At 40.3% G+C, this 26,820-nt stretch overlaps 1 pseudogene; it reads left to right on the top strand.

The window, feature by feature from the left end:
• The first annotated feature begins 98 nt into the window (after positions 1 to 98).
• LOC115956995 lies at positions 99 to 13,024 on the top strand (annotated as a pseudogene).
• Positions 13,025 to 26,820: the final 13,796 nt, after the last annotated feature.

The raw sequence follows: 26,820 nt of genomic DNA, 5'->3' as shown, positions 1-26,820 counted from the left end.
AAGAGAGAGAATTTCAAAAAGACTTTAAAGTGCCCTTTGGAAAGTGAAACAAGATTGACTTTGGTAGTGATAGAGTTTTCTGCCTCTAATAACTTTGCATGATGGAAGGTATATTATATCTTGCGGTGGGAGAAAATGTGAAAGAGCACAAATCACTCCTGTTATAGGCAATACACAACTCTGGAGGAAAAAATATATGCATTATTCATGTTCATCAACCTGCACAGATGATCCCCTTCAGTAAGTTGGCATCATATACTTATATTACAATTAAATTTTGCAAAAATATTTGTACTCAATAATATAGATGCTCCATTATCAGGACATGTGTAACACACCCCTTAGAAAGTGCCTATAAATGTGCATGTATATGAATATCTTGTAATATTTTAATTGGAAATTAAACTTGGATGTTGATTTTTTCTGTGATCATCGTTTTATGATTTTCCATGTATTTGTAATTGTTTTGAGAGAGAAAGGGAGGGAAAAATCAGATTAGAGCTATCAATGAAAACTAAAAGTGGATGAAAAAGTTGGCCATAGTTAAGATGAATTAAATTTGGTTAAAAATTATAAGAAGTTGGTCTGTCTTAAATTTATATTGATTTGAAAGCAGTTTTGATTCTTGAACCCACAATTTAATTTTATGATGAATTTGGTTGAACAATTTATTGACATCTACCAAGTTGACTGATGTTCTGTTTTGGTATATATGGGAAACTCCTTTTCTGTCTTTGCTGTTTCCAGATTTCTTACATGCCTTTTAGTATATAGTTGGGTGAATTTATTATTATTGTTTCTTGGTTTGCAGTGGGTGGAAGATGGCCAGCAAGCTCACTGCAGGAACAGGAATTGAGGGCATACAGGGAAATTGAGAGACAAAATATGAATAAGGCCCTAATTGATTACCTTTCTATCTGTCGCCAAATGGGGGTAGTGTACCTTCTTCTGCCTCCTCCCCCGCATATGAGCAATTACTTGTCTTTGAGTTGTTTCTGAGATTTTCAAAAAGTAGATAAGACAACTAAAGCTACATGTTTAGCATGGAAATCCTTTAGAACATTGTTTTTATCATATGATATGATTTGAACTCATGACATCTGCTCTATAGTTGTAGCATATTATGCCTAAGTCAACAAAAATGGGGTCAGTTTACAATGCTTATAGATAATAAGAGATAAAGTATTAAAATTTGGTTAGTACATTGGGGTGATCAGTGATGGTATTAAAATCTGTAGAGCTCCTTCAAAACTGGATAATTGGAACATCTTCTGGACTTTCTCATTTATCCTGGCATTGATGACTTTCTAATGTAGGTGCGAGCAGATATACTACACATTGAAATGGACAACATTGAAGAGGGAATTGTGGAAATCATCTCCCAGCATGGGATGAGGGAGCTTGTTATGGGGGCAGCAGTCGAAAAGCACTATTCAAAGTAAAAATCAATAAGAAATTTTCTTTTAATGTACTAAATATCTTATTCCCTTTTAGTACCATTGGCATTCACCATGGGAAATAGAGAAATTGAATGATTCTGGTAGATGTGCTTTGTATAGTGCAAAGTTTTTTTCATTCATCATACATAGGTGATGAGTCTCGACCAAGATAAGCTGCAGGCTGAATTGTTATATTAAGGAAAATTATCTGACCATGGAGATATGAAGGACCATCATAGTAACCCACTAAAATATTTGACTGAGAAATTAAATCTTTAATGAGATAAGTAAGAATATGGTCAGGAATAAGACAATGTACCAAGCAACTAGAGATACTCTAGTTTGTTCTGGCCTTAGGATATCCTTTAGTAAGTGGTAGAATTGGTCAATTGGTCTTATTCAATAGTTGATTAACTTCCTTTGCAATAAAAGATTTATATCATTGTTGTTATGTTTATTTTGTGAATATTGTGTTTCCAAGCCCCTTTCTAGTTTAGTCAAAATAAAAAATTGGTAGTATCACTTTTTTAGAAACTTTTTTTTTTCTATTTCATTTTATTTAAGACAATTAAGTACCCTATGGTATGACATTCACTAGATTCTATGACAGTTTTTCTAAACCTTAAAATACTATCTCTTAAGTTAATCTCACTGTCCTCCAATTTTTCCCATGTTGGCTCTCTCTTCCTGAGAAACCTACAAAGGTGAAAACCTTTGCACCTATCTCGTATAGGTAGCCTCCCTTTCCCCACATCAGTGGAACACTCCTCCCTCCTTTTTCTTCCTTTTCACCCATATCCTCACATGGATGACATCACAAGGAAGTGTGCGAGCTTATCACTGAACACGAAGGAAGCCCAAACAGTCAGTCTTGCCCCTGACATTGTGAACAACAGCAGGATCCTTGTTGCTCGACTCTTCACAAAATGTCGTGTTAATGTGGAAGCCTTAGTGTGAACCCTCAAAAGCATGTGGCGCTCTATTCAAAACTTCGAGGTTCGCGACCTTGGCTCAAACACAATCCTGATCATCTTCGACGATGACACCGCGCCGATGAAAATCCTCACACAAGGGCCCTGGTCTTTTGACAAATACTTGATCGGGTTGTACAAACCAAAAGATGATGAATCCACAAATGATGCAATCTTCCTTCATACATCTTTCTGGGTACAAATCCACAACCTCCCTCTTCGACGAATGACCAGAGAGAACGCTGAGGTCATAGGGAATAAAATGGGCACTGGGAGCAAGTCAATGTGTCCGCGAATGGTGAATGTCGTGGTTGCTATATACGGGTCCGAGTTTGCATTGACATCGATCAACCTCTCTGCCAAGGTAGGTTCGTAAACATGGGCGAGACTAAACCACTCTGGATATCCTTTTAGTATGAACGCCTACCAATATTCTGTTATTGGTGCAACACCCTAAACCACGACGAAAGGGGTTGCAAGCTCTAGACAGAAAGTGGCGGCACACTATCAAAGGACGAGCAACAATACGACGCATGGCTTAGGGCCGCCATATGCAACCTCCAACAACCATAAGTTGTACACTCCTCTACTATCCCTCAATCTGCCCCTCCCTGCACTCCCAGACCAACTCCCACACCTCCGATGAGAACAACGACTCCCACAAACGAAGGTGCTTACCAATATGGTGATTCCTGGAGCAACGATGCACAAGGCCAGAGTAGTCGTACGCCAGAAGACCAGCAACGTTACAAGCAGAACGATAGCCATGGCCTCCCTCTTTCCCACATGACAACTAGAGTAGGTGAACCACACATGAGTGGCGTGGTTGGTAGTCCCAGGGGAGCATTTAACACACCTGTGTACCACCCAAAAGTCACGCCAAAGCTACCCATTTCAGAACCTGCTAAAAGCTTAGCTTGGAGCAATGAGCCAGACCCTACAGAAGGTTATGTTACTAAAGCTGAACTCTCCCAAAAGCAAATAAACTCCGGAGGTAATGTCTCCTCAAACCCAGCTAAGTCAAGCACCTTGGAAGCAAGTGAAGTACGCTGAATGACAGTGATAAGAGACAAATTGGCAGCAATTGAGGATATGGAAAATGACGTTCTGCAAGCAATGGAAAAAGCTGAAAAAAGTCAAAGATTATAATGGGATATTAATACTGGGCCTACGCCTATAATATTTGAAGATGAATTGGGCTGGATTGATGACCCAGTTGGGCCCACGAGAAGATTTTGGAAGAGTATTACTAGAATGGTGAAATACAAAGCTCAACACCTACCACTAACAAAGGAGCCCAAAAGAGAGATGGCCCAACTCCCTTACAGGAACTTGACCCAAACGCCATCCCCTTGAAGCGAAAGAAAGGAAAGAAGTCAGCTGAGACTGCATGGGAAAACAAATACAACATGGTTGGTGATATGGCGAAGGCTACGGTGCAGCCCCGCCCAACCCAATAAGTATCTTATCCTGGAACTGCTAAGGGTTTGGGAACTCTCGATCAGTTCTTGCACTCACCAAAATGGTGAAAGTTGAAGCTCCCCTTTTGATCTTCCTTATGGAGACAAAAGCCAACATAGCATATATGTCAAAGATTCAGACAAAGCTAGACTACACACAAGGAATAATAGTCCCGAGTGATGGGAAGAGTGGAGGTCTCGCCCTCCTATGGAAAGAAGGCACAACTGTTTAGACCAATAAGTATTCAAACTCCCACATTGACGTCATCATTCCTGATTCTGTAACCGGCCAGCATTGGAGGGCCACAGGTTTCTATGGCCACCTTGATAAGCAGAAGAGACATACATCTTGGAAGCTCCTAGAATATATACATGCACAGCTTGAACTCCCTTGGGTTGTTTTTTGGGACTTTAATGAGATTACTCACGCTGATGAAAAATGTGGATGGGCAGAGAGGAGTGTTGATCAAATGATAGCATTCAAAGATGTCCTTGACTTTTGTGACCTCCAAGTCTTGGGCTTCGATGGCCCAAATTACACATGGTGCAACGAAAGACTTAGGCAGCAACGTACTTTAATTCGCCTTGATAGAATGGTGGCAAACTCCACATGGCGAGCCATATTTTGTAGCAAAGGTGCAACATCGATCCATGGTGACCACTGACCACTGTTCCCTACTGCTACACTTAACCCATGGATACAAAGCTTGGAAATGAAAGTGTCAGTTTCATTTTGAAACGATGTGGCTACGGGACCCAGAATGCAAGGAAGTTGTGGAATTAGCTTGGAATGGGATTAGCACTACTGGTGAGAACCACACCATCCAAGCTAAAGTAAAGAATTGTTAGGACCAACTCCAATGGTGGAACAAAAACGTTTTTGGGCACATTGATAAGCAACTAAAGGATTGGCAGGAAAAACTTCAACAACTTGAGTCCCTCAACATGCTACATGAATATGCCGAGGATATTCAACGTCTTTGGAAAGAAATTAATGAGCTAATGGATAAGGAAAATGACATGTGGCACTAGAGATCATGAGCTCTATGGATGCAGGAAGGTGACCACAACACCAAGTTTTTCCACTCTACAGCAACTTAGAGGCGTCGAAAAAACACTATCTTGGGACTACAAGATGACTTTGGTTGCTGGAGAGACAATGCAGAGGACATAGAGACTATTGTGTTGGACTATTACACATCCATTTTCCAATCAGGCATGCCATCCACTTTCGCAGCAGTAAAGGAAGCTCTTGAACCAAAGGTAACACCAGAAATGAATGCTGCTTTGCTCAGTGAGTTCCACCTTGATGAAGTTAGAAATGCTCTCCAACAAATGCACCCGCTCAAATCCAAACCCAACGGTATGCCACCTGTCTTTTATCAGAAATTTTGGAATATTGTCGAATCAAATGTTACAGAATGTGTTCTTAGTACTTTAAACTCTGGTATCATGCCCTCTAATATAAATGCCACACACATATGCTTAATATCAGAAAAATTTAATCCACAAAAAATCACAAACTACCGCCCCATTAGCCTCAGTAATGTTCTTTCCCGCATCATCTCAAAAGTCTTCGCTAACCGCTTAAAACAGATTCTGCCTGATGTCATTAGCACCTCCCAAAGTGCTTTTCTCTCTGATAGGTTGATCATAGACAATATATTGGTGGCGTTTGAAACAATGCATCATATCAACCAAAGGCGAAAGGGGAAGGATGGTCTCATGGCCATCAAACTCAACATAAGTAAGGCTTTTGACAGAGTTAAGTGGCCATGCTTGGAAAGGATCATGAGGAAACTTGGCTTCCATGACCGTTGGATTTCTTTGATAATGATGTGTGTCACAACCATATCATACTCAATTTTACTAAATGGTGAACCACGAGGAATGATCAAGCCAGGGGCGGAGGGAGGGGGGGGCCACCTGCCCCCCCCCCCCCTCAACTTTCAAATTTTTTTAACTAATATGACTTGAAATACCATCTTTGACCCCCCTACACAAAAGACCAAAAAAAAAAAAAAAAAAATCTCAATTAAGTAAATTCACGTTACCTTTCCAACTTTCCCAGTAGCATTTGACTTCTACTCCTAATGGTGGTACAATTCTATATATAAAATCAATGGGCCCTACTTAGTAAACTTGATAGACTAGACCTGTAGAATTTTTTTTATGCTCTACCAAGCCGCCTGTAGAAGTCTATTATTAAATGAAATCACCTTATTCAATAAAACCGTGGGTCCCACTTGGTATTGATTAAAAAAATAAAAAAATAAATAACAACTTTGCTATCCCTACACAGAATAGGAATCAGAACTAGCATAGAACTCTTAAAAAAAAAAAGTATATATAATGCAAACAAAGCACGGCCTCCTATCAAAAAGAAAAAAATTTCTTTTCAAACCAGTCTCTTTCTTTGGATCTCAGAGTTTTTGTGCAGTTTTTAAAAGCATTTAAGTTGGGTTTTTAAGTCACACATTCAAATACTCATAATCATCGAAGGCAATTGAGTAAAATAAGCTAGGTGTGAAAAAATAAATCAAAGTTTACATTTTATGTTAGATTCTGTATGAAAATTACATTATCATATAGTTGTTTACTTATTTTGTTATTAATATTGATTAATTTTTTACTTCCAATCTTGTCTTTTAATCTTGCCCCCCCTGATCTAAATTCCTGGTTCCGCCACTGGATCAGGCCAACTAGGGGGATCCGGCAAGGCGATCCAATATCCCCCTACCTATTTCTATTATGTGTCGAGGGACTCTCGGCCATGTTTAAAAAGGAAGAACTCAAGGTCACATCAAAGGTGTCTCGATCTACCGCGAAGCGCCACCCATCTCGCACCTCCTATTCACGAACGATAGCTTAATATTCTGCAAGGCCAATATGAGTAAGTGTAACAAAGTTTGGAAGGTGTTGAGAGACTATGAGGCAGCCTCGGGTCAGAGGATGAACAGAGAAAAAACTTCGCTATTTTTCAACAAAAACACAAGCATGGAAGTCTAAAACTCCATCAAAGGCCCCTCTAGAGCCCAAATTATCAAGCAGCATGACCAATACTTAAGACTCCCCTCTCTAATCGGCAAAGGTAAAAATAAAGCTTTCAACAAACTAAAAGACCAGGTGGGGAAAAAGATAGCGGGATGGAAAGTGAAGCTTCTCTCAAATGCAGGTCGAGAAACACTCATTAAAGTCGTCGCCCAAGCAACTCCAACCTATACGATGAGTTGTTTCAAATTGCCAAAATCACTATGTAGAGAACTTGACTCCATGATTAGTAGATTTTGGTGGGGGGCAAAAAAATGAAAAGAGGAAAGTACCTTGGATTGCTTGGGATAAGCTTTGTAAGCCAAAAGTTGAATGGGGCATGGGTTTTAGGGATTTAAAGGCTTTCAACCTAGCTCTCTTGGCAAAACAGGGCTGGCGCCTCATGCAGAACCAAAACTCCTTGTTCCACCAAGTCTTCAAGGCCAAGTACTTTGCAAATGATACATTTTTGGATGCACAACTTGGCAAACGGCCCTCCTTTTTATGGCGGAGTATTATGGCTGCGAAAGATGTTATTCTTGAAGGCACTCGATGGAACATTGGCAATGGCGCGAAAGTCCAAATCTGGGAAGACAAATGGATGCCAACCCCGTCATCCTACAAAGTGGTGAGCCCTCAAATGACCCTGAGTAATGGAAATTATGTTTCATGCCTAATTGACCAAAAGCTGCATGCGTGGAAAGCGGATGCTATACACCATACCTTCCTACCGCATGAAGCCCAAGTAATATTAGGCATCCCACTTAGCTCCCTCCCCACTTAGGGTCGTCTAGTCTAGGTCGTAACACCAATAGGGCCTTCTCTGTTCGTAGTGCTTACCACGTGTCAAAAAAGCTTCTTGACAGCCAAGCTGAAGGACAGTGCTTAGACAACTCAACAATGAAAGCCTTATGGAAGTTGACATGGGGACTGAAATGCCCAAGCAAAATCCGAAACTTCGCCTGGCGAGCTTGCAAGAACATACTTCCAACGAAGACCCGACTTCGAGACTGCCACATTCCAATTGAGGTGGACTGTGATCTGTGTGAGAAGGTTGAAACCACAGGGCATGTCTTGTGGAAATGCAACTTAGCCAAAGAGGTATGGACTACCCTCAAGATTCACCCACCCAATCAGTCATGGGAACCTCGTGATTTCATAGATATACTCTGGCTATTCCAGGAAAATCACTCCCGTGCTGACATGGAAATCCTCATTACCACGGCATGGGGCATTTGGAACAATAGGAACAATATTAGGCAGGGAGCCACTTCAAAAACTGCTTCGGGAATCATTAATGATGCCCACCAATACATGACTGAGTATCGGAAAGTAGCAAGCCACCCCACGCCCAGGCAAGCCATAACCTCTCCCAAATTTTGGAAACCTCCGCCCCCAGACTGGTACAAAATAAATGTTGATGCCACGGTGTTCGTCGAAGCAGGACAGTGTGGCCTTGGGGTCGTGATCCGTAATGACAGTGGGCAACTCATGGGAGCACTTTCGAAAATGCTTTCGTATCCGCTTGGAGCAATGGAAGCAGAGGCCAAGGCTTTGGAATGTGGAATCATCTTCGCATGGGAGCTAGGACTCAGATAAGTCATCGTGGAAGGGGACTCACAGGTGGTAATCCATGCACTCAACCGAGGGACAACTATTCCCCTGCCAATCCAGCAAATCATCTCAGGTGCTCGGACCTGGCTGCCAAACTTCAGATCATGGAAAGCAATTTTGCTCAACGAGATCGTAAAAAAGCAGCTCATTTAATGGCTAGGCACACTAAAGACAATGTAGACTGTTTAATATGGGTGGAAGATACTTCCCCTCCCATTGTATCTCAGATTCAATCTAATGTAACGTTGAATGAAAATTTACAACTCTTTCCCTATCAAAAAAAAAAAAAAAAAAAAGTCAATCTCACTTCATTATTCACATGATTGAAACTTGTAAGTGCACGTATAAAGTGATATCTCTGACCCAACTGCTTAACATTGCAAGAAATTGATGGACCTTAAGTCCAGGAAAGCCATCTATGTCTGCCTAAAAGCACCTATTTTCTGTCACATTAAGTTCATCCGCAAGGGGCACTTCATCCACACCAGGTTTATTGATATTTTTGTTGTTCTTTCTTTTTTTATGCTAGTGCATGCTAATTATTGGAAACATAGGTGAGATACAAAGAGAAACTTTTACACTTTTTAACAACTTTATGATTGGTATCTATGATTACAAGATGCCGAATTGATATTAATGAGGGAAATGTTATACTGGAAAAGTTCTTTTCAATATGCTTGAGATTCTTTTCTTGTTGATATTTTAAAAATTTTTGAAAAATTTCCATGATATCAACAAGCATGGCTACTAGCGCAAGTTAATTTGACTCAACTAAGCCTTAAAGCAAAGATAATTGCTAATGTGAGTACCATATCGATATAGGGAAGGTAGATTAAATGGAGCTGTCGCAGATGTTAGATCCTCATTTTGCAAGAAAGTTGAAACACTAGAGCTGGAGCATCAACCGACTTGAGATTATCATATTTGAGGCAAAATGATGGGCAAATACCCATCAATCCAGCCCAATATTCCTTCTGCAGTGAAACGTTTGGAGGAAGCAGAACTGAGGTTTTCTCACTCGGTGGTATTGAAGAGCTCTCAGCTCCATGTAATAGTTTGTATGTCATGGCAAGTTCTGATGAATGGGTTCAGTTTTCAAGGAGTTATCCACCAGGTTCAAATTATTCAGCATGTCCATCACATCAAGTTGTTGATATAGGTCAGATTCCATCTGTGAGGACTGAGCTGGGTGAGAATGTATTAAAGTTAGGGCCACTTCCTGAGTCCAAAGAGAATCTCAATCATTCATCCCCTCTCAGTGTATTGGTATGTGCATAACTTCCATATGTTGAGCATATACGTCTAGCAATGTCGCATGTCTGTTTATTGAGTTGAGACTTCAGGTTTTAGGTCTTAACAATTAGCATGTTACCTTTGTCTCTAGCACTAATCAATTTGGTTGATTCAATGACCAAATCATATGGAAAGCTCTGAAAACTTAAATTGTTTGACTTATTCTAGCAGGATGGGAGAATAGATGATATTCTTTATGCTCAACTTGAACAAGCCATGGCAGAGGCTGAAAACGCTAGGTGTGAAGCATTGCAGGAGGCAGCCAGGCTTGGAAAAGCTGCAAAAAATGCCATTGAGGCTACCCAAAGGTTAAATTTCTTGTTACTAGCATATAATTTTTAACTTTTTCCATGCATTTGGATTATATATATATGGAGAGAGAGAGAGAAAGAGTTCAGGAAGAAAATAGCATTATTGAGATGAAATTCATATTTTCTTTTCTCGTCATTGTACAGATCTTGTACATAACAATTAAATCACTTGAACCATATATCATATTTAGGATGAGATGATGGTCAAGATCCCAGTGCTCTGTGCATGGAATTTCTTCTATTACGAACTTGAAAAATTCCATATTCTTACATAAATTGCCTATTTGCAAGCTAAGGTGTCAGAAAGCTTATATGATGAAGAGTTGAATAAAAGAAAAGAAATTGAGGAAGCACTAGCAAAAGAAAAGGAAAAACTTATAAAGATGAAGAAACAGAGAAATGAATTCATGGAAGAACTCCAAATTGTCTTGGATAAAAACTCATTATTTGAGAACCAAATTGCAGAATCTGATAAGATAGTAAAGGGTTTGGAGCAGAGGATTGCCTTAGCTGTGGAACAGTTACAAAATTACAAAAAGGAATGGGATGAGTTACAGATAGAGTATTGTAATGCACTAAAAGAAGTTCAAGAGCTGAGAAGCAAACAAGGAGAGGTATCAAGCAAACACATGCCTTACTTCCTCTCTGAGTTCTCTTATATAGAGATCAAGGAAGCAACTCAAAACTTTGATCCATCTCTGAAAATTAGGCAAGGAAATATAGGAGCATTTATAACGGCATCTGGCGTCACATGCAGGTGGCTATAAAGATGCTACACCATCATAGTTTGCAAGAACCCTTCAGATTACAACGTGAGGTAGGATGGTTCCTGCCCTGCATATTTATATGTGAACTGGTTGAATTAATTGTTCTAACTCATATGTCATTGGGAGCATTGACTATATATCTATTTAGGACTTGAAAATCTAAATGATCAGTAATGTAAATTACTTGCAGGTTTTCTTACATCTCCAGTACTACGGTCAAATTGGTGTGCGTGGCACATTTAATAGGTTTCATATCGTTTGATGATCCAAATTGATGGCTATGCCCAAAATAAATGAAAGTATTATTGATTATTGAATGACTGACATACATTTTGTTTGATCTAAATTTTTGCCTTAAATTATGTGTTTATGATTTATCCATATGTCAATACCATTACCATAATTTATTTACTCTTTTATATTTTTCACAACTTAAAAGACATTTTTTTTATTAAAAAAAAAAAATCCAAATCTGCACATTAGTTGTATCCACATTGACTCATGCTAGTTGGGCGTATTTCAGGTTGATATATTGAGTAAATTGAGGCATCCCAATCTTGTCACACTAATTGGATCCTGCCAAGAAGCTTGTGCTCTCATCTATGAGTATCTCCCCAATGGAAGCCTTGGAGATCAACTTAGATGCAAGGACAAGATGGCCCAATTATCATGGAAAACTCGAATAAGCATAGCCAGTGTGTTGTGCCGCGTACTCATCTTTCTTCATTTCCTCCAAACCTATCAGCACAATACACGGTGATTTGACTCCTGCCAATATCCTCCTTGATGCCAACTTCGTTAGCAAACTAAGTGACTTTGGTATTTGTCATCTTTTACCTCATGATCAAAGTTCAAGGAACACAGCACTAGGCACTTTTGCATACATGGATTCCGAGTTCCTTTCAACAGGAGTTTACTTTAAAGTCAAATGTTTATTCATTTGGAATCATATTATTGCAGTTATTGACTGGAAGGCCCGCCATAAGAATTACAAAGGATGTGCTATATGCATTAGATGTTGGTAAGTTGAAAGAGCTCCTAGATCCTTTGGCTGGAGATTGGCCATTTAAGCAGGCTGAACAGTTGGCTTACTTGGCTTTGAGGTGTTGTAATCCAAAGCAAAAGAACCATCCAGACCTTGGGTTAGAGGTCTTGACTGTACTTGAATCAATGAGCACTACATGTGGAGTCTCATCCTCAACCTTCCTGGGATCTGAAGAGAATTTCAAACCTCCTGCATATCTTGTGTGCCCCATCTCTCATGTAAGTTTTTTGGTTTTTCAATTGATAAATTAATCTCCCTCCATCCCACTCTAGTAATAATTTTCTACTAATTCTATAATAAATCACTAGTCAATATAACTCTTTAAGCATCCGAAACCCTTTCTCATTACCTGTAATATGATTACTTACAAGTTTCTCAAGTAGTTATTATCTCGTTGGCAAAAGGTTTTTCCGCATGTGCCTGTTCCCATCTATTAGGATTATAGCTTTGATTGGAAATCTCTATTTCTTCTTGGAAAGTCTTTATGCTAAAAGCCTATTTAATTGGAATATTTATTTCTTTTTAAAAAAGGCATTTATTTTAGGATAAAACATATATGACCCTGTGGTCTAATCACAACTACTATGGTATCTAATTGTTCTAATCAATTAATTCTGTTCACTTCCTGTTAAGATCAATAATAAAAATTAGTCATGTGATAGTAATTAGATACCACTGGCCCACTAGGGACTTAATTAGAGAGAAATATGTGTGAGTGCACGGGTCCGTTGCATCTAATATGACTAACTTCAGTTGATGATTTAAACAAAAAGTGAAGTAGACAATTAAGTTCCACAAAGAGTGAATAGAAAGAATTGGAAATCCAAGAGGTTTCAACAAAACTACATCAAACCACAGGGGGTATAAGGCCATTTTACTCTCTTTTATTTGCAAACTTGCAGGAAGTATGCAATATCCACAAGTGGCAGCGGATGGTTATACTTACGAAGCAGAGGCTTTGAGAGAATGGCTGGAAAGTGGTCATGATACTTCACCAATGACAAATCTTAAGCTTGAACACCGCAATCTTTTACCCAACCATGCTCTTCGTTCTGCCATTCAGGTGTGGCAGAAAAAGCATTGAAATTCTAGATTATGTTCTTTCTTATTAGTTATACACACTGTTCTGTACATAGTTTTTGTTTTTCTGATCAACAAGGTTCAACCTAAAGCTTCCACGTTTTCACATGAATGAAAATTTGCAAGGAAGCAAGAAATATTTTACTGTAAAATGATAAAGAAAAAGAACAAAAGCTTGTTTCAAATATTCATGGTTATATGAAATGGATATTGACTCAGTAAACCTATTGAAGTTTTTAGCTGGGCGATTAATGAATTCTGTGTGCTCATATGCCTTTCATTTGGCACTTAATATATATATATATATATATATATATATTATATATGTTGAAATATTCACATGTAGCATTGTTAGTTGGTTAGTGAAGTCTCACATTAGATACCAATATGAAAAATGAGTGGTTAATATAACATAATCGGGCTCATACCCATTGTCTTTAGTTTTTGGGTCAAGTAGTGTCTCTACATGTTATATTAATCTCCTAACTGGAGTCTCCCCAAGGTGCTCTCTCCTCAATAATAACATTCAGTTTCAACATGGTATCAGAGCTTATGCTCTAGAAAAATTTCTTCCTTTCTAACGTCGTTCCACATCTGCATTGCCACAAACGATGTTTTTGTTGCCGTTTCACCCTCTACCATATCGATTTGAGTAAGAACGCACTCAAATCAAAAGATTGAAGAATGAAGAAATCAACGTTGCCAAAAACACCCCAAAACTCTTTTGCACACACCTACACACACTAGTAGAAGTACCTTGAAGCACACATGCCTCACATGCCCACACACACAATCATCAAATCCCTCGCATTATGAACTCACGTACCCCACACATCAACATGCAACACCACACACATGTGACACGTGTCACAAATGGATGCTGTCATGTTAGCCTTAGAGCACTCATAGCAGTGGTGCTATATAGGTATAATGCTATTATTTAGCTCCAAATATCAAAAAACTATCACGCAGCAGTGGAGCTAAATCTAAAAGATTTAGCTTCTCAGCTACAGTGCACATCTATCTTTAGATGTGCACTATAGTTCAAAGCTAAAAAAAAAATATTTTTTTATTAGACTTCTCTCTCCTCTCTCCTTAAAATATTCTTTTCCTTCTCTCTCTCTCTCTCTCTCTCTCTCTCTCTCTCTCTCTCTAGCTCACCGGTCTCTCATCTCCCTCATCCCTCAGCTCGCCAATCAATTTTTTTTTTCTCTCTAGCTCACCGGCCTCCCTCATCCCTTAGCTCGCCGGTCAATTTTTTTTTCTCTCTTTCCTGTTGTATGTAAATTTGTGTACATGAGCTTAGCTATCTCCTCCATTCTAACAAAAATTCATTACAATTCCATTAATTTTGACTTGTGAAAGCATATACAGCAAAATCTTAATCCATTGAAATGCAAATTCCAAAATCAATAATGTAAAAGCAAACACAAGTGGAAACCATTTTCTTCTTAACTCACCAACTTTGCTGAAATTCTCATTCATTGTCTCAAATCTGGATTGGTAATCACAAGCTTGCTTCTCTGCACTGCTTAAAGCATCTAGAAACTCCGATTTAACCTAAAAACAACCATAGCAAAAAACCGCTTCAAAAAATTTGGTCCAAATTTCAGCGAAGAAAAAGGAAAATGTGGAACCGTACCATTTGGCGGCATTGGTTGGTGTAGAGGAGATGATCGGAGTGCTGTTGCGGCGACTCGTATGGGAACCGACAGCCAAAGGAGACTCGTGGAGCGGCGCCGCCAAAGGAGAGTCCTCGTAGATGACCATACGGCGGTCCGACCCAGCAGCCGATGGCTCTCTTGGGGCATCGTTTTGGATCGCGGCCTCTTTGGAGGCGGAGTCCGAACTATCATCGTCGTCTTCTCTCTCTCTCTCTATCTCTCAATCGTAGATTCCAAGGGATTTTAGGCTGTGTGTGTGTGTGTGTTTTAAAAAGAGGGGTTTTGAAATGAAAGTGAAGAGCGCCACTTTTCAAAAGGGTGCCTGTGAAGCAACAATGGCCGACAGTGCCACCTCTAGTGTGTGAGTTTGTTTGTTTGTTTGTTTTTTTCTTTTTTTAATGTATTTTCATATGGGAATGATGTTTGATTTTTTTTTTTCTTCTGTGGGTTTGATGGCTATGGTGGTGGCGATGGTGGTTGTTGTGGCTATGGTTTGGTGGTACGGTGTTTGATTTTTTTTTCCTGTGGGTTTGGTGGTTGTGGTGGTGGATTTGTGACTATGATGGTGGTTTGATTTTTTATTTTGTTTGTGGGTTTGGTTGTCTGGTGGTGGTGGTGGTGGTTGTGGTTGTGGCTAATGGTAGAGGTGGTTGTGGATGGTGTGGGTTGTTTTTTTTTTGTAGTGGAATATATTATTTTATTGTAGGTGGTATATTATTTTATTGTAGAGGATATATTATTTTATTGTGATGTTTATATTATTTTATTACGTTGATAGCTAAAATAGATCCACTGCTGCAGCATATGTATAGGTATAATAGATAGAGTAACTTTTGGTGGAGTTAGAAAGTTAAATTTTTAACTCCACTGCTATGGAGGCTCTTAACACCAATGTTATGAATACCGTTTCGGTTTGTCTATTTGAAATGAAATATTTCAGTACCAAGCTATTTCGACGTACCGTTTTAGACCATTTCGGATTACCACAAATAAATAAATATAAATATAAATATATAAATATATAATATAATGGATTTAATATATTTACTTTTAAAAAAATTCTCAAATAAAGTTAGCATTTCGTTATTAAAAAATCATTTGTTGCATTTTTGTAAATAAAGTGAACACGTTGACTAATTATAGCTAAGAACATTCTTGAAATTTAACTTTTCCCAAACCCACCCACGTGAACCTCTCCATCTCTTTATCACCTGCTCAATTTATTTTCCTTTGTCTCACACACTTCTCAATGTTCTTATTCAAGAGTTTCAACTTTCAAAAGTCTGGAGCCTCACCACTCACCAGTGCTCTTTCTCAGTCTCTCTTCTTTGGTCTAATTTTTGTTTCCTCTAATTCTCTCTTTCTCTGCTGTGTTTGTTTCATTTTGCTCTTCACTATTTTTTTTCATTCTTGTGTTTTTTCTTCTTCGTTTTAAACAGAGACAAAGGCAGTGGAGTTTTATTTATTTATTTATTTCTTTTTCTGGTAAGACAGTGGGTCGGACATGAAATTCAGGGGAGAAGGCCAAATATTCATACTGGCCGAATCTTTAATCTCGGCCGGTATTGACCGAAACGGACCGAAACTCCCGAAATAGCCCGAAATGGGCCGAAATTCCACCCGAGGTGGATCAGGGGTGGTCTCTGTTCCAGTTTACTCACCGGTACGAGATATTCCGGGCATTCCGGCTGGAACGGAATGGTATTAATAACAATGCTTAACACAACAACATTGCCATGACACATACATGGGATTTGGTTATCTACCTTTAACGAAGTTTGTTATTGGGTATAAATGAGTCTGCAAGATCAAGACTCACTCAAATTGTTATTTGAGTTGTATGAGGAACATCCTGTGGGCAAATGGTTCACACAAAAATATGGGGTTGATAATAAGGAGAATTTTACTTCTGTTGCTCATCTCCCCTCTATACGCATACTTATTGTAGTTGCTGCCTCTCGACATAGGCATTTTTCCAAATGAATGTCCAAAATGTTTTCTTCAACGGTAATTAAATGAAGAAACCTACATGCAGCCTCCTCTTGGTCTCTCACATCCTCCCCCACAATGTATGACGTCTTCATCGAGTTTTATTATATGGACTTGAGCAAGCACCTTAGGCATTGTTTGTCAAGTTCAGCTCCATAGCCTCTCACCTTGGGCACATTGAAAATTCCTGTGATTCTTGTCTTTTAACATGATCATCACAAGAGATAACTTAGATGGCATCCAGGAGGTAAAGCAATTTCTCAATTAGAACTTTTGAGATGCAGGATCTTGGCGTGCTTAGTTATTTTCTTGGGCTTGAGATCTCCTCTTCATATGGTTACCATCTCACACAGACCAAATAAGCCTCAGACGTTTTCTCTCACGTTGAACTTACTGATAGCAAAATTGATGACACTTTACTAGAGTCCAATGCTCGTCTCACTCCCTAAGATGGTGAGTCCCTTTGTGATACCCACCCTGACAAACAATCAGTTGTGAATCATTTTTACATAACTGTCACCTATCCGATTACTTTGCAACAATTCTTTGCCATCTCCAAAGCACTTTATGACATGGTCTCCATTGCTCTTCACACTCATCCCTCCAACTTTGTTCCTACATTGATGTTGATTGGGTAGGAGACCCTATTGATCGTTGCTCCACCACAAGTTTTTGCTTTTTTCTTGGTAATTCCCTCATTTCATGGCACAGTAAGAAATAAATTGCAATTGCTAGTTCTAGCTCAAAGGCTTGAGCCTTGGCTGACCTGACACCACTTTTGAGCTTTTTTGGTTGCAATTATATATTGCAACATTCGTAGCACGATTCAAATTTCCATAATGACAATTTTCATGGATGGACTAGACCTATCAAGATTGACTGCCATTCTATCTCCTATCATCTTCTTCAAGCTATAATATAGCTTTGCTTCATGTAATCTCGGCACCAATTTGTTGACATTTTTACCAAGTCTCATCCACAAGGGTGCTTTATTGATAGCCTCCAAAACTCAAGTTAGTTTCCTATAGTCCACTTTGTGCTATTGTAATTCTATACTTATGTACTACTAGTTCTAGACTCAGATCTATAGGTCCCTCTATACATGGTAGAATTACTCAAAACATAATATATTCTTTCATTTTCAACACCCTTATCTCTCTTCTTTAAAATTGGCGTGTTACTTGCAATCACAGAAATGTACCAAGCAGACCACCCCCCATCCAGCACATTCTCCAAGTAGTCCAAGCTTATAATCTGCACAAGCTGGCAACTCCCCGCTTTCATAAGTCATGATAACCTTGAACCCATTTCTGATTTCCCGAACAAAAAAAAAAAAAAAAAAAGCATCAAAAGAAGACCACCCAGCTCAACACGCATGCTAAATAAGCAGAAAGATAAGATTTCTTCAACCTCCATATATCCCTCCACTGTTGAAACTACAACTTTCATATTCCATATACAGGAGTCCATTCTGAGTATTTTGTCAGCTGTACAATAAAAGACGGTATAAGTATAACACAGCAAATAACTCAACAAAAATATAGTTACATGTCCTAAATAAAGTGAAGATAGTTATACAACACTTGTACAGGACAGCTAAAATTGTGTTTTGAAAACACAATTTTAGTTATAATTGTGAAATTATGTTTTCAAGACATGATTTCATCATTTCACAATTATTATTAAAACTAGTCGCATACCTGCGCATGATTTCATCATTTCACAATTAATACTATAATTTTAGTTAGGCGTAAATGCTCTTTTCGTCCCTACATTTTGGGGTCATTTCTATTTTGATCCCTACATTTCTATTTTACCACTTTTAGTTCCTAATCCAATTAACGCTTGTTATTTTAGTCTTTTCCGTCACTCAACTAACAGAAAACCTGACGTGGCAAACGGCACATTAAAATAATAATTAAAAAAATCTATTTTGATATTAAAAAATGCCAAATCAGCATCTAAATTAATTTTAATTAAATAAAAAAAATTAAAAACAAAAAATTATAGATCTAAGAACATAAGAACTTGTTCTTCTTAAATCAAGAAATAAACCCAGCAACGACATCAAACCCAAAATCAAAGAGCAAACCCAGAGTTAAAGAGCATGAACATCAAAGAACATAAACATCAAACCAACAGAGAAAAAAAAAAAAAAAAAAAAAAAAAAAAAAAAAAACATTACCAAATCAAAGAGCATCAATAAGAGCAAACACAGGAAAACCCACATGAAACCACACCCAAACCAAACCATCCAAAGAATAGAAATCCAACAAAGCACCCAACTCATCCACTCCCAAACCAAACCATAATCAAAGAAATTTTGAATACCACAACAAGTTAATAACTTAAAAAACAAAAAGAAATTTCAAAATGTGAAATTCCCAGCAAATGCGGAATCGGACATCGGAGCCATAATCGAAATCGGACCAGAGACTGCGCTAGTTCCAGAGGCCGAGAAACTGTGGAGACCGAGTGGTGTGAAGCTCATGACGGCGGGCCTCAAACACGGCGAGGACTGAGGGGTTTTCGCCAATCGTATCGGCTTCACTTTGCATGAGAGAGGCGAAGAAGCCATCTCTTTCTCTAAACCTAGATCCGATCAGATCCCAACAAACCCAGTCGAACCCAGCACCCACCATCTTGATCCCGATGAGATGGCTTCCGATCCCGATGAGATGGCTACGGTGTATAGCACGCTCACGATGGTGGAGAATTTGGTGGAGGTGAAGCCTGCAGTGGCAAAGATGGTGTGCGAGAGGATGATGTTGTTGAAGTGGTTGCTAGGTTCTGGGTTGCTAGGTGACGAAGTTGTCCTGGTCGGGTTCTGGGTTTCAATGTGAGTTTGGTGATTGAAGAAGTGTGGGTTGTGGCTTCTGGGATTTGATGATTTTCTGGTTTTGAACTGTCTGGGCTTATGGCTTAGGGATTTGATGATTTTGCTGGGATTGAAAATGAGGACTGAATTTCTTTTTTGAGCTTATGATTTCTTTTTTGAGTTGAATTTTTTGGGCTTCTTTGTGTGTTTGTTTCTCAAGAAAATTTCTGGGGATGAACCTAAGGAACATGAACATGTTCTTCAAAAAAAAAAATAATGAAAGAAATATAATTTTTTAATTTAATTATCTTATTTTATTTTAAAAGAATTTAGAAAAAAAATGAAAAATATTTTTTATTATTATTTTATTTGTCACATCAGCATTTACTGTGTCAACAGTGCATTTCGTTTGTCACGTCGGCTTTTTCTGTTAGTTGAGTGACGGAAAGAACTAAAATAACAAGCATTAATTGGATTAGGGACTAAAAGTGGTAAAATAGAAATGTATGGACCAAAATATAAATGACCTCAAAATGTAGGGACGAAAAGAGCATTTACACCTTTTAGTTATTAACCATTGGTTTTTCATTAGTTTTTATACACACACACACACACACACACACATATATATATATAATGAATCTTTACACATACCTTTAAGAAAACTTTATATATTCCACTTTTTTGGATGCGTAAAATTATAAACTACTACTCCATAATGATGGCTAATAAATTTTATATATATTTTTTAGTGATCTCATTTGTAACGCTTCTTACCATTATCATATATTTACTAACTGATGATCTGCATAACAAAGACGATAAATGAGAGGTAGTATTGTTCATTAGATTTTCGAAAGTAATAATGTATGAAAATTATATATATATATATATATATATATATTAATTATAAATAAGGTTAAACGAAATGTCAAAAAATGGATTTTCAAATTTTCTAACTTTATTTCTTATGTAATTTCTACTTCTATCAGAGAACATCTCTTTTTTAGTTATGATTAATATGGTTTCCATAGTTAGAGTTTGATTAGTTTCAAATTTAAATTTAGTACTATGATTGTATTTAATTGTTAATTGTTGATTTAATTTTTTTAAGTGAATTTAACGGTTTATGTTACTACATTGTAAAGTTTTTAATGTTCTCCACATGGTAATCTTAATTTTATTTTTTACTTCTGTGGGTCCGGGAGGTCTACAATCCGGCCCAAACTCTATTTGGGCCCAGGGCCCGTGCCGAGGAGGTATTTTGCCGAGGACGAATAATCGATGGCCGGGGTGCCAAGGGGAACGGCTGAGAAACTACCCTGTCCTCGGCATTCCGGAACTTCAATGGGAAGACCAACATCTTGGTGGAGGCTATCCCCAAACAGCCCCCTGAAGGAGATGTGAGTGGAATGGGGCCCATAGGGAAGTAGGGTGTAAAATTGGATCCAGGAAAATGCGTCCCCTCCGCATTAAATGCATCTGCCAACGTCCAGATCCGATTAATGAGAAAAGACGTTTGGACGGTGTAAACTTCGATCTTCGCAACTAGTAGAAAGTAAGAGGGGACGGTTGATGGGATGAATACAGAAATAAGCACCTGCCTGACCAACAAGTGGAGGGCTAGGATCAACCAAGACGGACTATATAATAAAAAGGTAGGTGCACCAAGGGGAGGGCTGGGAAAAATGGCCAAAAACCAGAGCCTCCCAGCCCACCTCCAGGAGAAAGACTCCAGGGGTGAAGAAAACTTAACCATGCATGAACACCACGAAAAACTCACCGCTTGGTGACCAAGGCCTAGCCTTTCAAACCCATGCTCTACAAATCATATTGTCTGGGCCTTTTTACATGCGAACCCGATACTGTTTAGGTTCGTTACAAAATCGTGTCCTTACAATTGGCGCCGTCTGTGGGAAAGGGCTTGTGCATTGGCATAGGCGGTAGGTCGAGAGAGTTCTTTTGTCATTTCTAACAACTAGTTATAAAATTTTAGTATAAAGTTCCGCTAGGGGCTATGCTTCTTGACTAAGGGCTACGCTTGGTAGCGTTAATTGCATGAATAATTCTAGGAGCTCGGCCAAGGAGCTAACTCCCCTAAAGCCAAGGTCCCACACAATGAGAAAACTGAGTTTTGGACAGAACCAGGGTATTGTATGGTCCTCGGACTCAAACCTATGGGGAAACCAACTACTTGGATGAGAAAACTAAGTTTTGGACAGAACCAGGGTATTGTATGGTCCTCGGACTCAAACCTATGGGGAATCCAACTACTTGGATGAGAAAACTGGGTTTTGGACAGAACCAAAGTATTGTATGGTCCTCAGACTCAAACCTATGGGGAAACCAACTACTTGGATGAGAAAACTAAGTTTTGGACAGAACCAGGGTATTGTATGGTCCTCGGACTCAAACCTATGGGGAAACCAACTACTCGGATGAGAAAACTGGGTTTTGGACAGAACCAAGGTATTGTATGGTCCTCGGACTCAAACCTATGGGGAAACCAACTAGTTGGATGAGAAAACTGAGTTTTGGACAGAACCAGGGTATTGTATGGTCCTCGGACTCAAACCTATGGGGAAACCAACTACTCGGACGAGAAAACTGGGTTTTGGATAGAACCAAGGTATTGTATGGTCCTCGGACTCAAACCTATGGGGAAACCAACTACTCGGACGAAAAAACTGGGTTTTGGACAGAACCGAGGTATTGTATGGTCCTCGGACTCAAACCTATGGGGAAACCAACTACTTTGATGAGAAAACTGCGTTTTGGACAGAACCAAGGTATTGTATGGTCCTCGGACTCAAACCAAACCTATGGAGAAACCAACTACTTGGATGAGAAAATTGGGCACTAAGCAAGATTTAGTTACTATGCATGACGTCGAAGATGGCGCCTATATCTTCGTTGAACGAGGGTTAGAAATGAGTCTAAAGGCTCTACGGGTGCAAGTAAGCTAGGGTTTTGAAACATGATGATAAATGTATTGCATGCATAAATATTCGTACATGTTAAAATGAATCAGCGCAGAATTCCTAAACAATATTACATATCAACGAGGGCAGCTAACAAGCAACCAGAAGGAAAAAGGAAAAACAAGATTTCATATATACATGATCAAAAGCTTGCAAATCATCAATAGATTAGAAAGTTTTCGAAATAAAAAGAAACAAGTTAAATCGTTAAATTAGAAACAGATACAAAAGCCTAGCCAGGATTTCTACTTTTCTATTTTTGCGCCAGTCATGTCCTGAGAGAAAGGAACGGGATCAGCTTCGACGCCCGGGAGGATGGTCCCTTCTGGGGAAGGCTGAATAGGGTCAGCATTGGTACTCTAGGGGACCACAGCAAGAGGAATTGCCTGCGGCGGCTGGGCAAGTGTGGCTGGCTCCTCCGTATTAGACACCTAAATGCCGACCACGAGCTCAGTAACCTCTTTAGGTGCCTCAGGATCCATATGCTGAGATATCACTACCACATCCTGAAGTTCTCCCTCTTTGGGCGCCTTGCTAGAAGAACCGCTGGCCTGTAAGTCTTCCGACGGGGTGACCCCTTCCTCGGGTTGGTCATCCGTAGCCACGGAGCTGGTGGAAGTGGCCTCGCGGATGGCCGTAGGGTAGAATATGCTCTCCGCCTTCCACAAATCAGATGAAGCGTCCACCCCAGCTCGCTTCAATGCTTCTTCCCAAACCTAGGAGCAGTAAAACCTGCACACTCCAAGAATCTGCGCCTTAAGGGTGGCTTGGGTTTCAGCCACTCCCATATGATAACCGACATCCTCGGCCGTGTCCTTGGCAGCCTCTGCATCATTCCTGGCAAACTCGGCCTCATGTTTTGCCCTTAGGGCCTCATCACGGGCATATTCTGTCACCCCTTTTTCATGCTCAGCCGCGGTCAGCCGCTTATTTAAACCCTCAATCAGATCTTTGGTTATTCGCAATTGGTCCTCGGCTTCAAGTACGAGCTTTGTTTAATCCTCGGCCTGTTTTTGGGCGCTAGCTAGGCCCGCCGAGACGTTATCCCTCTCATGGATAGTTATCGTTAAGTCAGCCTTGACTTTGGCAAGTTCATCCTCAGAGGCTTCGAGAGTCTTCGAGGCCGTTATGCGCTTCTTGCGTTCATTCTCGGCCGCCTTACTCCTGTTATTCACCTCTTCCTCCATCCTATAGGTTTCCTGGAGAGCCTGGCAAGAGAGATGAGCGTGTAGTTAGTGACAAACCAGTGGCAAGAGTCAATAAAATGTTAGGTTTCAAGAAATCTTACCATGCCCAAGTACCTCTTAGTGCTGAGAAAAACCTCCTGCATCCTCATTCTCCTCAGTTCATCCATGTCATTAGGGAGTAACATGGTTCTCCCTAATGCATCCGCCACGTAGCCACCCTCGCCATCTCCAAGGTCCCTCAGAGAGACCGTTTCCAGTAGTGGACCCCCGTGAAGCATTGGGGCAGGAAGCCAGGCACTCGGTAGGGACTGGGACTCAATCCCCTTTCCCTTGCCTTAAGAAGTTTGGACTTCAGTTTCTTTGCCCTTGCCTTGGTGTCCAATCTTCAGTTGTTTTGTGCGCAGAGCCTCATCCTTCTCCTTAGAAGGTTGGGATTTTCCCTCGTCCATAACGTCCTTGCCCTTAGGGCTCCTCTTTCTCTTGGAATCAGCGCCTTCAAGTCGAGGAGACCGAGCTGGTTGGAAGGAAGTAGGAAGTTCAGGGCGGGTGGATTGTGGCTGAGACTTGGTGGAGGATGACCTGGTTTGGATAGTAGGGGGTCGAGGTGGTAGAGAAGGAGTATCGGGTTGTGGTGTTTCCTGTGTATCCTTCCCAGGTTGGCTCTCGAGGAGTTGGAGAAGGGGGGTCAAAGGTATTCTCTTAAGTCCCATCTCAACTTGAGAAGAGGTGATCCTCGGATTGGTAGACTAGGTCAAATACCCCAAAACCTTCCTCGGGCCAATCTGGCTCATCTTCGTCCTCTGCTACTTGATGAGACGAGGAGGGGCCCACCTGTGGGATGTTCTCGGGGACAGCTGGCTCCTGGGAGATTAAAAATCCCGTTTCAACTACGGTAATTTTTGGAAGCCAAGGACGGCGGGCGCTGATCACGTGCCTTGCGTCCGCAAATGACTTCTGAACAAGAGGGTACCCTAGTATTTTGTGAGCTGCTCGGACTTGACCATCTCTGTCATTCACGAAAACTGCCGCTTGTAAAACGGTCTCCAAGTCCGCCCGGTTGACTAAGTGAAAATGCCGCGTGTGGGCGTGTAGATCTACAAAAAGACAAACACGTATGCATAGTTAGTTACTGAACAACATTATATTAGAATGGCGTAAAGGGTCATCCCCCTTCCATTCCCAGTACCCCACCTGGTTCTCCTTCTACTATGGGGCACGGATCGCCATCGTGCCATTCTCCAGAGACGATAAGAAAATCCTTGTTCAATCCCTTATTGGAGTCAGGGAGGCACTGGATTAACCGAACCCTCTCGTCCCTCGACTTCATGTAGTAGGTTTTCCCCTTCAATTTTTGGAGGTTATAGCACCAGTTCACGTCATGATGGGTCAGTCTTAACCCCATCTTCTCATTTAAAGCGTCCACGCAACCCAGAATCCTAAAAACGTTGCCGGCGCACTGTAAAAAAAAAAAAATTTCTTCTTCTTGTTTGATTGCACATTAGGATTGCAATCTACAAACCCTTGCGATGCACGAAAATTTTTTTTATTAAATCAAAAAAAAATCCAAAATAATAAACTGATTCCTTCAATGATGACAACTATAAGGTACAATTGTAATAAGGATAGATATAAATTATTTTATAAACCTGCTCCTGTTCAATCCCTTATTGGAGTCAGGGAGGCACTGGATTAACCGAACCCTCTCGTCCCTCGACTTCATGTAGTAGGTTTTCCCCTTCAATTTTTGGAGGTTATAGCACCAGTTCACGTCATGATGGGTCAGTCTTAACCCCATCTTCTCATTTAAAGCGTCCACGCAACCCAGAATCCTAAAAACGTTGCCGGCGCACTGGGTGGGGGCTAAATGGAAATGTCTGAGGTAACCCCTCGTCACTGGCCCCATAGGGATTCTCATACCTCCCTCAACAAAGGCGAGGACGGGAATTACAACCACGCCTGTTTCCCTCTTATAGTGCCATTCCCCCATCTTACAGTGCTTCAGACTTACGTTGGGGGGAATCCTATAATCAACGATGAACTTATTCATCGCCTCTTCAGTATCGACTAACTTCCTCAGTCTCAATTTAGTCATCTTTGTGATTTACTAAACAAACCCGACCCGCGACAGGAAAAGAAAGGGAGCCAAAAAGAAATAAACCCAGAAAAGAAAAAGCACGAGTTAATGGAGGTAGGGAACTTACATAAGAGAAGAATTACGCTTCGGATAGGATTTATGTGCTTGAGATAGACTTGAATTTGGGCAGAAGTTCAGATGAACCCAGAATACACGCACTAAAACTCTTAAGTGCAGAACTGAAGAGACGGATCCATCCCCAAAAAAATCTTTTATACTTTCTAGGGTAACTGCATACCTTTTCCTGCCCAAAAAGACCAAAAGATCATCACCGTTCGATTTCCATCATACCGTAGAACGTGGGAAGCACAAAGCCACCCGTATTTAATGAGGCCACGTTTCGCCTTCCAACGGCTCTAGGAACGTGCCTTGGGCAGATGAAAAACCTCGGGAACCGATAGGTGACAAGGATTGACAGGCATTGGCAGATCTTTGACGTCATCAAAACCCTCCTATCCGTCCGAGGAGATGGATAGCAAGATTTTGAGAGGCTATTATGGATCCGGAAGGTCTACAATCCGGCCCAAACTCTATCTGGGCCCAGGGCCCGTGCCAAGGAGGTATTTTGCCGAGGACGAATAATCGATGGCCGGGGTGCCAAGGGGAACGGCTGAGAAACTACCCTGTCCTCGGCATTCTGGAACTTCAATGGGAAGACCAACATCTTGGTGGAGGCTATCCCCAAACAGCCCCCTGAAGGGGATGTGAGTGGAATGGGGCCCATAGGGAAGCAGGGTGTAAAATTGGATTCAGGAAAATGCGTCCCCTTCGCATTAAATGCATCTACCAACGTCTAGATCCGATTAATGAGAAAAGACGTTTGGAAGGTGTAAACTTCGATCTTCGCAACTAGTAGAAAGTAAGAGGGGACGGTTGATGGGATGGATACAGAAATAAGCACCTGTCTGACCAACAAGTGGAGGGCTAAGATCAACCAAGACGGACTATATAATAAAAAGGTAGGTGCACCAAGGGGAGGGCTGGGAAAAATGGCCAAAAACTAGAACCTCCCAGCCCACCTCCAGGAGAAAGACTCC

This window comes from Quercus lobata, chromosome 8 (assembly GCF_001633185.2).
Source record: "Quercus lobata isolate SW786 chromosome 8, ValleyOak3.0 Primary Assembly, whole genome shotgun sequence".
In the NCBI taxonomy this organism is placed as follows: domain Eukaryota; kingdom Viridiplantae; phylum Streptophyta; class Magnoliopsida; order Fagales; family Fagaceae; genus Quercus; species Quercus lobata.
The sequence above is the reverse complement of the archived record's forward strand: the minus strand, read 5'-3'. Positions and strand labels throughout refer to the sequence as shown.